This window comes from Xyrauchen texanus, chromosome 26 (assembly GCF_025860055.1).
Source record: "Xyrauchen texanus isolate HMW12.3.18 chromosome 26, RBS_HiC_50CHRs, whole genome shotgun sequence".
Classification (NCBI taxonomy): Eukaryota; Metazoa; Chordata; class Actinopteri; order Cypriniformes; family Catostomidae; genus Xyrauchen; species Xyrauchen texanus.
Genome location: NC_068301.1, coordinates 33,591,798 through 33,606,489, shown reverse-complemented (window position 1 = coordinate 33,606,489; position 14,692 = coordinate 33,591,798). Strand labels below are relative to the sequence as shown.

The 14,692-nt window shown below is 39.4% G+C and overlaps 1 protein-coding gene across 1 annotated transcript in view; it reads left to right on the top strand.

The window, feature by feature from the left end:
- The first annotated feature begins 12,199 nt into the window (after positions 1 to 12,199).
- Positions 12,200 to 14,692, top strand: part of LOC127619593 (septin-7) — a 234,466-nt gene continuing 231,973 nt past the window's right edge. Inside the window, exon 1 of the mRNA XM_052092481.1 lies at positions 12,200 to 12,204. The gene's annotated coding sequence lies outside the window, so the exon portion shown is untranslated. The remainder of the gene's footprint in view (positions 12,205 to 14,692) is intronic.

Here is a 14,692-nt window from a genome sequence, read left to right as displayed (position 1 = left end):
AGAAAAAGGATGTCTCATATATTCAACGTACATCGTGTGAATTACACCAGAATTGAGCCGTATGTTTGGCCTTGCGGGCTGATCACATTGATGTGGCTATTGTGGGTCACGTTCGTAGCACCGCCAACTGGTGGAAGGAAGTGTAGCACGTTTAACAGACTTTGAATTATCCGTCTTATGTTTACCTGAATTGCTTCAACCTTTTTAGAATAATGTCAAGACACTGCTGAGGGATATTTGAAATCTTAAATACTATTGCCATGGCAATTCATTGTGCTCGTGAAAGCAGTTTTTAAGTTTATTTTAATGAAATTGTACTGCACAAACGTTATTTTTATATATAAATAAAATCAAGAAAAATATTGGATTTACCCCCTTACATATGGGGGGCATTTCATAATGTGTATTGATACAAAAAGTGAAATAAAAATCCTCATTCACATCTTTCCAAATATTTTGGCTATTAAATGAATAGCCCACAAAACAAATCCACAGACACAGTAGATGTAGATGACAGCACGTTAAAAAAAAATGTAGAAACTCCTTCAAGCCAATTTAATAAAACCATGAACATTAGTCAGAGATATGAAGTGGTTAATGTTCTGAAAAAATATTATTGTATCATTAATAATGTTTTATTTAACATTAAGGTTATTTAACACATCCAGATATTATTTTTGTTAATATTATTATTAACTACATTGTAGAATTTGATCATTTTGGCACATAAGCATGACACCGAACTGATGCTCGAAAAGAGGAGTGCCCGTATGTGCACGTTTATGGTGCGAGCATCCGCCACTGACTCGGCACCATCTGCACAACAGACGGCACAAAACAAATAATGTTCAGCGAAAATTCAAATGAAGAACTCGATGGATATATTCATTTGGAACTTTATCAGATTGCAGAGGGATTTTTTTTTAGCCCAGAGCCTCCATAAATTTCCAGCCCTGGATGGAACTAGAGATGGAGATGAGAGATGTAACAGGTGTGTAAGTGTCTCTCTTCATCATGCAGATGATACATTACACAAAGTATTTTTGCTATTTCTGCCTTTCGTGCAAATGTGCTGCATTATGAAAAATGAGGGAGTGTCACGGTATGAAAGATGTTTGCCGTCACACGCTTGCAATGTTAACAGCTTTGTTGATTATAAATGGAAACTATATAGTTTTATTGCATTGCTCACTTACGGAGATGTATAACACTATTTGCATGCCGAATTAACTGATTTAGATCTGTAACATCTTAAGTTCAGTATCTATGCGAAAAAGCACTTTTTCACTTTGAGGGAGAGACAGAGCGGAGATTCTGGAATTATAGAAAAAGTCAAAAGTTTATTGATTTGTGTATCTGGATCTATTGATTTACTTATATAGATTATTTGTAGCTGCTCTGTAAAGTGAATAAAAGTGTTTGGGAATCTCCTGCATTATGAACATGGAAATTTCGCGCTCTGCGAACAGTTTTATATTAAAATAATAAAGTTGCCATGGTTCCCCTCCTTTATAATTTCATGATTAAAAAGAAAATGTAAACATTACTGCAATCTGCTCAATGAATGCAATGAAAACTTGCGTCAATAGCATTTTATTTATTTTTTTCACTCTTGTCATATAATTAAAAATGTGCCAAATCAAAAGATTGTCAGAGATACCCAAACTAGGGCCTGTGGGCCCATGTTGGGCATCTCTGACTTCCTAAATTTATGTTGGGAATACATGAATAATTTTTGTGGTGTTAATGGAGCAGTGATGAAACTGGACAAGGGATTTCCATTTCACAGCATACTATGCATGGGACTGGATAGAGAGAGTAAATGTTAAAATAAGCATAAGTGTTCGTGTATAATGTTTTGTTATGTTGAGATTTAGAAGAGACTCTGTTGGAGTTTTGGGGGTTTCCATTATGATGAAGAGTGGAGCTTGAGACCCGTCTAATTTTGTTGGGTTTACTCAACAGAACTGCAGTTTGGACACGTATTAACCACAGTCTGTCCCTTTGCTGTGCCTCTAAGATCTCTTCACATCCTGCTCGAAAACGTTCAATAAAATGCACTCAATAGTTTCTGTTGCAAACATATGTTCCCACTATTATTGTGAGCGACATGTCTGGAATACTGATGATGTTGTGTTTGTGGTGCAGTTGACTGGATGTTTGTCAAATGTCTGAAATTACTATTGACTAGTTCTGAAGCTTGAGCTTCAGTTTCAGTGTGTTCATGAGTGGAATAAGGATTGCACATATCGCTCTATTATGTGCAGAAATCTCATATTGCTCATAATGAATCTTGATATAAGGATTAGATATCTCTGAGGGATTTTCAGTAGCTCATCCTCTCACTTTCAGAATAATTGTAATAATCCTACTATATTATAATTAAAATAGACTTTTGATCTAAAGAGCTGTTTGGACACTTAAACATTTATGAATATAATTGCATTAGATAACACAATATCAAACAAAGTGGCTTTTTAAAAAAATAGAGAGAGAACAATCACGTCTTTCATGCAAAGTATTTCTCAAAAAAACATTTGTTTTTCAATAAAACAATAGACACTGAAATATTGTTCAAAATTAAAACAAGTATTTGTGACCCCTTTTGATTGTGAAACATTTTGACTGGAACATGAGGGGGAACTGACTTCACACCTGGGGCGCCTGTGCCACTTTTAGCCTACACCTCAACTGAACTTTGGCTGGCATAAATAATATGCGCACTTCCAGCACACGCATGAGTAGTATAGTATGGGGACTGACTGAAAAGGAGTGACTACAAGCCACTTATAGTCATTGTGTTCCTGTTCATGATGGATAATAATGATCAAACTGATGTCTCTCTCAAGCAAGCAATAGGTCATGCTGGTTTCACATATCCTTTGTGAGTGGGGGCCCCACTATGGGGATGAGCAGTGCGTTTTTGCTTTGGCACCCATATTAACGGATTACACCCTTCACAGTGCAAGCGTGAGTTATGAGGTGAAGCGTCCCAGAAGCGGCCGTGAGCGGATAGTTTCGGCGCCAAGCCTATTTTTGCAGCACAGATCACTCTGAACTCGGCAGCTTTGGAAACTGTAGAAAACGAAAATAATCAGGAGATTTTAGAAAAGACGCAAAAACAAGTAAACAATATTTAAACCGAAACAACTATACACTACAATTTATAGGTCTGCATCTTGACCAACCTTTTTTGGAAATTTCCGACTTTCCCTATTCAAGTAGATACGAGCTGTACTTTTATGTCCCTTGTTTTTAACTTTAACCCTTAACTCTTTAAGTCACACAATATCAAATGGAAAATGTATTAAACATGCAGCCAATGTGAAAACCCAAATGTAACGTGTTGCTCAAGCCTCGCTTATGCCCCGCGCACGCCGCTTGTTGTTTTGTTAAGATTCCAAAGCATTGTGGGCCTGGGTAGCTCAGCAAGTCAAGACGCTGGCTACCACCCCTGGAGTCTCGTTCAAATCCAGGGCATGCTGAGTGACTCCAGTTAGGTCTCCTAAGCAACCAAATTGGACCGATTGCTAGGGTGAGTAGAGTCACATGGGGTAACCTCTTCGTGATCGCAATAATGTGGTTCTCGCCCTCAGTGGGGCACGTGGTGAGTTGTGCGTGGATGTCGCGGAGAATAGCGTGAAGCCTCCACGCGTCTCCGCAGTAACATGCTCAACAAGCCACATGTTTCCTAAGTATTTGGTACTGATGAATTTAGATGGGAACCATTAACGTGCCCGTCTTCTAACACCAATATATGTAAGGGTATTTGGTATGCTATATTTAGAAGGGAATTTAGGGTCTTGAAATATGTGAGCTATGAACTAAATTAAACTGTCCTTATTGTACTTTATTAGGTAATGAAATGTATAACGGAATTAGTCTTGTTCAAAAACCATTATAAATTAGATAAATGACAAATAACTAGATTATTTGTCTGAATAAAGTTCTCCACCATTAAACCCGTAATACAACATCTTGTTGTATCCGCTTACAATTTCTACTGTAAGGAATTAGCTTTGATTGGTGAATTATGATTAATTCACTTATTGGAGTGACATTATTCTCGTATATACTATAAAGTTCGTTCCGTCTATGTTCTGTCTGAGTTATTGTCTGTATGAATGATGAGGTTAGCTTTGAAGCGAGGCCTTCTCATGGACCATAGAGAGTGAGAGGCTTCCTCAGGACTTCGAATCCTGAGCTTCCTTGGACCTCACATGGCATGGATCTGGTTCCGAAAAGATCCAGAGAAGAACACGAGGGAACAGCCAGAGTGAAGTCTGAGCAGTCAGAAGAGCAGAAGAGACAATAGAGAGGAGCGATGTTCTTCCTGTTTGGAAACATTTGATCTGAAATTGGCCGCATCCTCAAAGGTATCCTGCGCCAATCAGAAGTGACTTTTCAGAGTTACATGGTCAACTGGGCTGTCTTTTCCGACAGTTGATTTTATGGTCCTTTGTTTCAGATTCTTTTACAAAATTCCTGCTCAAAATAGTGCATATTTAATCTTGCAAATGGTACAAGAGGCATGACATTTGTTGTAATCAGCTTTCTCTGCATATGCCAACGAACATTTATATACTAAACATGACATTTTTTCATGGGTATTATACGTGTAGGTAACAAAACATGACAATCCCTGGTTACAAATCATACTGGTTAATTCATGGGTTATTCAACATGGATAAAACATTACATACATTTTAAAGAGGTACATCAGGCTATAATCATTAATTTGCCAGTTATACAAGTTACCACAGTTCAAAGCAATTGTCAGAATTACCTAGCAAGACTAGATATTGTATAAATTGTGGCTTTAAATGCATTCTGTACATTTTAGAAAGTTAAATCGGTAAAGTACTGTGACTTTGTTTAGAATGTTCCTGGATTAAGATGAAATGTGTTAGTATTCGAGTCATGCAAATCTGATGGTGTTTTGGAAACCTTTTAGAGGAAAGTCTGCTTTACTCTGTTTGGAAGTTCAGAAGGTCATGCTTAGGGGCCTTTCTGACCAATGACCCTTTTTGCTTTAAATTAGGTTGTTTAGGTTCATTTATGATGCTCAGGAATTCCAGGATTAAATAGATTCAAATCATGTCGTTTCAATTCTTCAGCATGTATAATACTACAAAGCTAAACTTTTTTCACAGTGTTATCAAGCTTAAAGTAAAATAATGGGTTTTAAAACCTATGTGGGTTTTGTGTTATTCTTTCAATAGGGGCATTTTTCTTAATCCACAGTAAGTCAAGATTGATATAGAAGATCAGTCATAAAGTCAGCAGCATTACACAAAGTAGGATAATGAACAAATATTGCTTTGTACTTTATTATTGGGGATGAAGAAACAACTTTAACCCTTTACTCTTGAAGTCACACAATGTCGAATGCAATATGATGCTTTAAAAAGGTATGAAGCACAGGGCATATTGTGCCTGTGTAACGTTGTTGAATGCAGACACAATCAATAAAACACTGTCAAATGATTTAAAAGACACATAAAAAGGGACCCATACACAAGAACATGTAGTTGAACAAATACAGTGTTCCAGAAGTATCCGAAACAAGAAAGCTGCCTCATCGAAGATATGCGTGAAATGTGCAATGACAAGTGTATTGACCTGTTTCATGTGACGTCACTGTATGAACATGCTGTCATGTTTGTGACCGAAATTCTATTTACCTTCAATGTGCTGTGCTGTGAGATGCGGCAAAAGTTGACGAAATTTTTGTTTCTATTCATAAATGTTGAAAAGGTGATACTGCTGTTTAATTACCAGAGCAAAAAGTATATATATATATATATATATATATATATATATATATATATATATATATATATATATATATATATATATATATTATTATTATTATTTTTATTTATTTTTTTAAATTAAGTTTTATATTTTAAATGATATGGCTTAAGTTCACCAAAGTCATGTAGCGATGAAAGTGGAGAACAGGGAAAAACCCTTGTAGGTGTTTGCTCATTTATTCAGACATGTCAGTTATCTGTACATGTGTCAATTATATTTCTAACTTCATTGATTGAATTAAAGTGGAAATGTACATAGGATGATATTATTCATAACACTCAGACAGTATAAAGGTATGTGATAATTTTAACATGTAATAAATAAAAAAGCACTATAATGTGAATATATAGTACATATTTAATGTGTATATACAAATTTTTGTCAATAAACAACACATCATTAGATCATGAAGTACAGACTTCATTCACACCACCAGACAACAGTGTAAACATTAGTCATATTCACTAATATGCCTCGGCTGCTTTCTGTGTATTCTTCATGAGTTAAAGCAGCTCTTACATTCATACAGACGGGATCATCACAGATGTGTTGTAATATTATGACAAAATCAGAGCAGAAAACAACACAAATATTTGTAACTTCTGAATGAGGGATGTTCATGGTGAAGTATTTGTAGGCATGTGTACTCGCCGGCCACACAATAGACTCAACGGCATATGGAGGTAAATCATGCATAAAATATATTTAAATATCTGCAAATGTCAAATTTGATAATATTTGTGCATCAACCTGAATACAGCTTTCCTGGGACTTGGCATAGCTGCCAGGTTGATGTGTTGAATGGATTATCCGGCAGGTTGTTAGGGAGTTTTGGCTGGTTGCCAGGGTGTTGTTGCTAGTTGCTGGCATGTTCTGGCTTGTTGCTTAGGTTTTCTGTTAGGTAACTAGGTGTTGCTAGGGTGTTTTGACTGGTTGGTAAGGTGTTGTTGCTAGTTGGTGGGGTGTTCTGGCTTGTTGCTGTGGTTTTCTGGCAGGTTACTAGGCATTGCTTCAGAATTTTGACTGGTTGCTATTCATTGCTAGGGTTTTGTTGCTAGTTCTTAAGGTGTTCTGGCTTGTTACCAAGGTTATCTGGCAGCTTACTAAGGTGTTTTTGCTGGTTGCTAGGGTATTGGTACTAGTTGCTGGGGTGTTCTGGCATGTTCCCATGTTTTTCTGGCAGGTTACTAGGGTGTTTTGACTGGTTGCTATTCGTTGCAAGGGTGTTGTTACTAGTTGATAGGGTGTTCTGGCTTGTTTTGAAGCTGGTTGATATGGTGTTCTGGCTTGTTTTTAAGGTTTCTAGCTGGTTGATATGATGTTCTGGCTTGTTTTTAAGGTTTCTTGCTAGGGTGCTCTTGCTAGTTCCTAGGATGTTATTGCTTGTTACTAAGGTTATCTGACAGACTGAGAAGTGCTGCTTGAGTGTTTTGACTGGTTGCTAGGTTTTGCTGTTATTGCTAGTTCCTTGGTTGTTATGGCATGTTGCTAAGGTTACCTAGCAGATGGTCAAGTGCTGCTTCATTATTTTGGCTGGTTGCTGGGGTGTTCTGGTTGGTTTCTAGGCAATGCTAGGGTGTTATTGCTAGTTATAAGGGTGTTCTGGCTTGTTGCTAAGGTTATCTGGAAGGATACAAGGGTGTTCTGGTTTGTCGCTAATGTTTTCTAGCATGTTGCTAGGGTGTTCTCTTTCATCATCTCATGTTCGAGATCCACCTATGGGAAGGGCATCCGTACCTGACCTCTGCAGAAGCATCCAATTGCACCAAGTCTGGCTAGACAAACAGAAGCGCGTGACCTATGCTCGGTAAGGACCCACCCCCTTACCTAAGAGCATATAACAACCTGCACGCGCTGCTGCTCCTCAGTTGACATTCGCTTCTCGCGACCTCTGTTTTCTCTCAGCTCGGTTGGATTTTGACTTTCACTAATTTGTCTACAGTAGGACACATCGCTCAGATCAGCCTCCGCCAGACGTGACTCCACCAGGTTAGCTGTTTCTTGTTTATTGCAAGCCGCCCACACTCACTTTAACTACAACCAGGCTGCCCGCCCTTCTCTCTCACCACTTCCCCTGCTCCACGCAAAGGATTTTACGGAGTTTCGCCTTAATATGGCATTTTCCAAACCTACGGCTTCCTCCGGGGTCAGCCTATTGCGTGCCTGCCCGGCCGCGTGCGGTGCCCTCATCGCAGCCAGAGACCCTCATCCTTTATGTCGTGTGCATGGGTCTCAAACACGCGGAGGAGGCTCTAGAGTTTCCGGAAAACTGTAGCCACTGCCTGGCGCTGCCTAAAAAACTCAGGCGCCGGAGGCTCAAGGTCGCCATTACCCAGTGCACCGACCTCGACCTCTCTGACTCTGATGGGGGAAACGGTGATGACGACGCGCTCCTGGGTCCCTCCCGGGGCGCAGCCTCTCTTAGCTGGGCTGATCAAAATAACCCGGCATTCCCTGAGGTCATTCTCTCAGGGGACCCCTCGATCGCCAATGAGCCGGCTGGTTCTGGTGACGAAGACGATGCGGGCCTTCTTGAGGGTTCGGAGGATGAGGATACATCCCGTCTTCTATGACTCCCCAGGCTAACGCCCCTGCGGCCCTCCCCCAGTCCTCGCCTCAATATCGAATGGCCAGCCCTACAAAGTGCCACTGACCAAGAGAGGGACGTGTATGACAGGAAACTCCTGGGACCCCCTCCCGGCCCGAGAAAACAACTTCTCCCCGTCCTCCCTGCATGCGCAAAGCATATGAGGTATTTTTGGGGGAACCGCTTGACCTCAAACACGGTCTCGCGGGCCACGAAGTGAAGGATATGACGGTCATTGGCATGGGTGACCCCCCTGCCATCGAGCCCTCTATCGCCATACACCTTAATCCCTCTCAAGGTGGCCTACTTGACACCCCCCCAAGCCTGTTATCCCCAACAAAATGGACCGATTTTCTGCCTCCATACACCAGGCCTTGGCCTTGGCTGTCAGGGCCCTCAACGTCTCCTCCCTTCTCTCTGCATACCAGGCTGAACTCCTGGTCGACATGGGGCAGCAACTAGAGAAAGGGTCCCCCACACCCTCTCTGTGGAAGGAGATTGTCACAGTCAATGACCTTGTTCTCCGTAATGCCCGTCAGGCCGTCCAAGCCTGCGGGCACTCTATGGCTTTCTCAGTGGCCGGAGAATGTGTGCTTTGGCTTAATCTGTCGGGCCATAATGATTCGCACTTTGGCCCACCCGTGGCCCAAAGTGCTGCTCTAAGCATTTCCTCCCCTGTGCCTGTTAATACCTACCCTGTCCAGGGTGAAGGAGCAGGGCCTGTCCCTCATTTTGATAGCACTCAGGTGGCCCAATGCACCATGGCTGGCAGAGATAATTCCTCTTCTGCATGCCCAACTGTTGTCTCAGGCGAATGGGGAGATATATCACCCACACCCGGACAGGGTGGATCTTTGGGCTTGGCCCGTGAGAGGACAAATTTAAGCTCAATGGGGCTTCCCCCACGGGTGGTTGCCACTATACAGAACGCTAGGGCCTCCTCCACAAGGTCCCTATATGACTGTAAGTGGCAAGTGTTTTAAGGGTGGTGTGATGGGCATGGTTCCACATCATATCAGTGTTCAGTCTCTGATATTTTATATTTTTACTTATTCGTAGATTTATGAAGGGTGCCTGCCGTTCTCTTACAGTTACTGGGGCAGTGGTGGCTCAGTGGTTGAGGTTCAGGGTTACTGACCAGAAGGTCGGGGGTTCAAGCCCCAGCACCACCAAGATGCCACTGTTGGGCCCTTGAGTAAGGCACTTAACTCCAGGTTGCTCCGGGGGGGATTGTCCCTGTAATAAGTGCACTGAAAGTCGCTTTGGATAAAAGCGTCTGCCAAATGCATAGATGTAAATGTACTAGGAGAACTGTCCCTGAGTGGGACCTCTCCATGGTGCTGGAGGCTTTATGTCAGCCGCCTTTTGAGCCCCTGAGAAGCATTTCCCTAAAACTACTGTCTTTCAAGTCTGCATTGCTCCTGGCCTTAGCATCAGCTAAACGTGTCAGTGACCTGCATGCACTCTCTGTTCATTCCTCGTGCACTAAATTAGTGTAGATAAGGTTTTCCTTATGATGAAAGAGAACAATAGGTTACTCAGGTAACCCCGGTTCTCTGAAACATCGAGTGGAGAGATCCACCAAGCTTGCCCCACTTGCTGCACGAGAAGCGGTTGTTATATGCTCTTAGGTAAGGGGGTGGGTCCTTACCGAGCATAGGTCACGCGCTTCTGTCTGTCTAGCCAGACTTGGTGCAATTGGATGCTTCTGCAGAGGTCAAGTATAGATGCCCTTCCCATAGGTGGATCTCGAACACAAGATGTTTCAGAGAACCGGGGTTACGTGAGTAACCTATTGTTCTGGTTTGTTGCTAGAGTTTTCTGGCTAGTTTTAGGTGTTGCTAGAGTGTTTTGGCTGGTTGTTAGGCATTAATAGGGTGTTAATGCTAGTTCTTAGAGTGTTCTGGCTTGTTGCTAAGGTTATCTGTCAGGTTGCTAGGGTGTTTTAGTTGGTTTCTACGGTGGTCTGGTTTGTTGCTAGAGTTTTCTGGCAGGTTGCTAGGCATTACAGTATTGTTTTGGCTGGTTTCTAGGCAATATTAGGGTGTTTTGGCTGGTTTCCAGGTGTTCCTAGGGTGTTATTGCTAGTTCCTAGGGTGTTCTGGTTTGTCGCTAAGGTTTTCTAGCTTGTTGCTAGGGTGTTATGTCTTGTTTCTAAGGTTACCTGGCAGGTTTCTAGGCATTGCTATGGTGTTTTGGCTGTTGCTAGAGCATTGTTACAAGTTCTTAGGGTATTCTGGCATGTTGCTAAAGTTATCTGGCAGGTTGCTAGGGTGTTCTGGTTTGTTTCTAGAGTTTTCTGGCAGGTTGCTAAAATGGGAAAATGAATCCAAAAAGTAAAATTAACTCTGAGAAAAGCTCAATCATCATTTGTTAGCTGATGCCACTAGCTTTGATATTTTGTTATCTGATGCAATGACAATCATATGACACTTCATCCATTTCAAATCATACAGTAGATTTAAGGGCTCAGAGTCTACATGAAAGCTTTCATTTGCACACTTCTTGTTCTCTCATCCATCACACCCAGAGGTCTGCACTCAAAAAGGTCAACACAGTCCACTACAAACAGCTGCTTTATATTTTGACTGACAGCTGGATGGATGGGACTGTGTGAACTGCTCTATCTGCTGTGTAAGTTTGCCAGTTTCCTCCCAGGAAATATTATGAATGAAGCTCAAAAAGCCAATAAAATCTTGTGTTGTTGATTGGCATGTGAGTGCCAGCTCTTCTGTCACCGACATTGGCATTGTAGCGATTCACGATTATATTTCCCATAATATAATGCAAGTGGACCACCTCTTTATTTCACATTATATTAAAATAAGGACTTATTTCGAACATGGAAAAGAAAGTATATAAAAATCTAAAACAATGTTTAAAAACATAAGAGAAAAAAAAACAAAACAAATGAGCAGCAAAAAAATATATATACTTCTTTCCTGTTGACATACTTCTATTACATGTGCGAAAAGGAGTAGGAAGAAGTAAAACTTATATACTCCTACCCCCTTAATTCTTACAGTCATTCAATTTACAATTTTTATATTATTATTATCATATTGTTCTATACATCCATACACATATACATATATATATATATATATATATATATATATATATATATATATATATATATATATATATATATATATATATACACATACACATATACACATACACATATACACATAAATATGTATATACATACACATACACACATACATACACATGCATACCCACATACAGAGGCGTTTCCAGCATTGAAGGACATCCAGCGCTTAGCCCAGACCATTTTATTTTCACACTAGCAACCACTTCCCTGTAGTCCAAAGCTGGTGAGAGGGTATTCTTTGAGTTCTGCTCTTGCTGGGCCTGTTTCTACAGTTCCTAAATCTTCCACTCTAGTACTATCCTCAACATCCTCTCTCCTCCCTGAATCATCTGTGATGCAAAAGAACAGATACAGCACATAACGCATTGCAAATCAGCTTCAAACAACTAATTCATCAAGTGCTACATATGTCAAATTGTAGACCAATACCACTGAAGTAAATGTATTGGGAAGAGCAGATCAGTGGGATTGCCCTAAGATCTATCATGATTCTTGAATTTTCATGTACATTAACATAAAGTCATCACAAAAGAGTTATATTATAGTGAGTAAAGTGAAGTAAAACATTTTTTTTTATATAAATAATTAATATTTTTTTAAATAAATAGTCAAAATGATGTATAAGAGGCTAAGTTAAAGCAATACATGAATGACTTTAGTCTTAGTTCATTGACACACAATGGCATCGAACTGTATATAATTCTCCATGTTCATCTGTCAAAATCCTTTCATTAGGATCATTGGGATAAGAAATGTTTCACTTTTAACTTTCTCTAAAGTAAAGTGACTGATTAATTGTTACCAGTTTCCATGCCTGATTCTGGCACATCTTTGCTACCCTCAAAGTGTATATTTACTACAAAGTAATATCACAAAACAAGTCACACATACATTTTATGCTAATGCTTATTGGTTATCCTTAGAGAAAATAACACCTGATAAACAAGAAAATTATGCTCCAAACTGGACTCGAACCGTGGTCTCCAGCGTGAGAGGCAGATGCGCTAACCACGAGCCTACTGTGGGTGAAAGCCAGCCAAATGATGATCTTTACACTTTAAGGACAAAAACAAATGCGAATTCTTTCGGAAATTTTAGAAGCCTCATTTGCTTCATTTTTGCTGTCTTTCCTGCTAACTGCTGTTAACTTGCCACTAAGTAAAGTAAGTTGATGTCAGCTCCTCCCCTACCTGCTGCATATTCAACAGAGAGGAAGAAACGGAGTCGCCCATAGGCTACCGACAGCAAAGGAACTTATTCTATAGGCTACATTATGCCTATGTCTATTTTTACAGGCTGTATGCAGTATGTGCAAAGCCAAAGCACAATGAAATAAGGCAACTTATGATTTCGGAGGTTTACATAGGCTGTTGTCCGGTTTCATATTTGTCAGTCAACTTTTCAATATACATTCGGGGCTACACTCAAAACATTCGGGGCTGAAGCCCCGGCAAAATCGGCTACCGCCGCCTCTGCCCACATACACATCATTGTGACCACTGACAAGTATTTATTTCTCTAACCTCAATTTTGTACTTATTAAAGCAGCAAAAAAAAAAAAAAAAAAAAAGGAAATATACAACCAAAAATAACAAAGCAAACAAACAAAGAAAAACAACAAACAATGGAGCACTCCTACTTTCACTACAGTGCTTCTTGATACCTCTTGAAAATAATTTCTCTATACATTTTTTTAAATAGGAATATGTTTGAGCATTGCTTTAGTTTATCATTTAGTTTATTCCACAATTTAACCCCGCAAATTGATAAACATAATCTTTTCCTTGTTGTTCTAAATCTATTATTCTTAAAATTTCCTCTTCGTCTTAAATTGTACTCTCCCTCCCTCTCAGAAAACATCTTTTGTATATTCCCAGGCAATAGGCTATTTCTTGCTTTGAACATGAATACTGCAATTTGGTATTCGATTAGATCTTGAATTTTTAACAATTTAGACTGCAAAAATAATAAATTTGTGTGATCATGAAATCCAACGTTGTGAAAGATTCTCATGACTCTTTTTTGCATTATAACTAGTGGCTGTAGTGAATGTAGATAAGTGCTTCCCCAAACCTCTACACAATAATTCAAATAAGGTAACAATAATGAACAGTACAAAATGCGAAGTGATTTAAGCTCCAGTATGTGCTTAGCTCTTGCTAGGTCTGCAGTAGTTTTGGACAGTTTGGTTTTGATGTATTTTATGTGAGGCTTCCAGCAAATCTTCTCATCTATGATCAAGGAATTTATTTTCATTTACTCTTTCTATTTTAACACCCTCTATCTGTATCTGTGCTTGATGATTTGACTTACTATTTCCGAATACCATAAATGTAGTTTTACTCAAATTTATTGATAACCTATTTATGTCAAACCATTGTTTTAATTTCTTGAATTCTGAAGTAATTAATTCCAAGAGTTGCTGTAAGCTGTCCCCTGAACCAAATATGTTTGTATCATCAGCAAATAATACAAAATTCAATACTTCAGATATTTTACAAATATCATTGATGTACAATAAAAACAACTTTGGTCCCAACACTGACCCCTGGGGGACACCACAAGTCATGCCCAGCCATTCAGACGAATAATCTCCCATCTTCACAAATTGTTGTCTGTCTCTCAGATAACTACTTACCCAGTTTAGAACTACCCCCCTGATCCCAATTCGTTCCAGTTTCCTGATTAATATTTCATGATTTATTGTATCAAATGCTTTTTTTAAATCAATGAATACCCCAACTGCATATTTCTTTTTGTCTGTGGAGTTTGTGATTTCTTCAATGAGTTCCGTTAGTGCTAGTGATGTTGAACTATTTTTTCTAAATCCATATTGGCTGTCAGTGAGTAGTTTATTTGTATCGATGAATATCTCTAATCTGTTGTTAAATAGTTTTCTAAAATTTTTGAAAATTGTGGCAGTAGAGAGACAGGCCTGTAATTTGTGAAGTGGTGTTTATTTCCAGTTTTGTATAGAGGAATGACTTTTGCTATTTTCATTTTTGTTGGAAATTGACTGGTTAGAAATGATAAATTGCAGATAGTCGTTAGTGGTTTGGCGATCCCCTCTATTACTTTTTGTATAATTTTTATGTCTATTCCATCATGATCAGTGGATGGTTTGTTTTTGCATCCTTTAACAATATCTATTATTTCTTTTTCATCAACTGCTG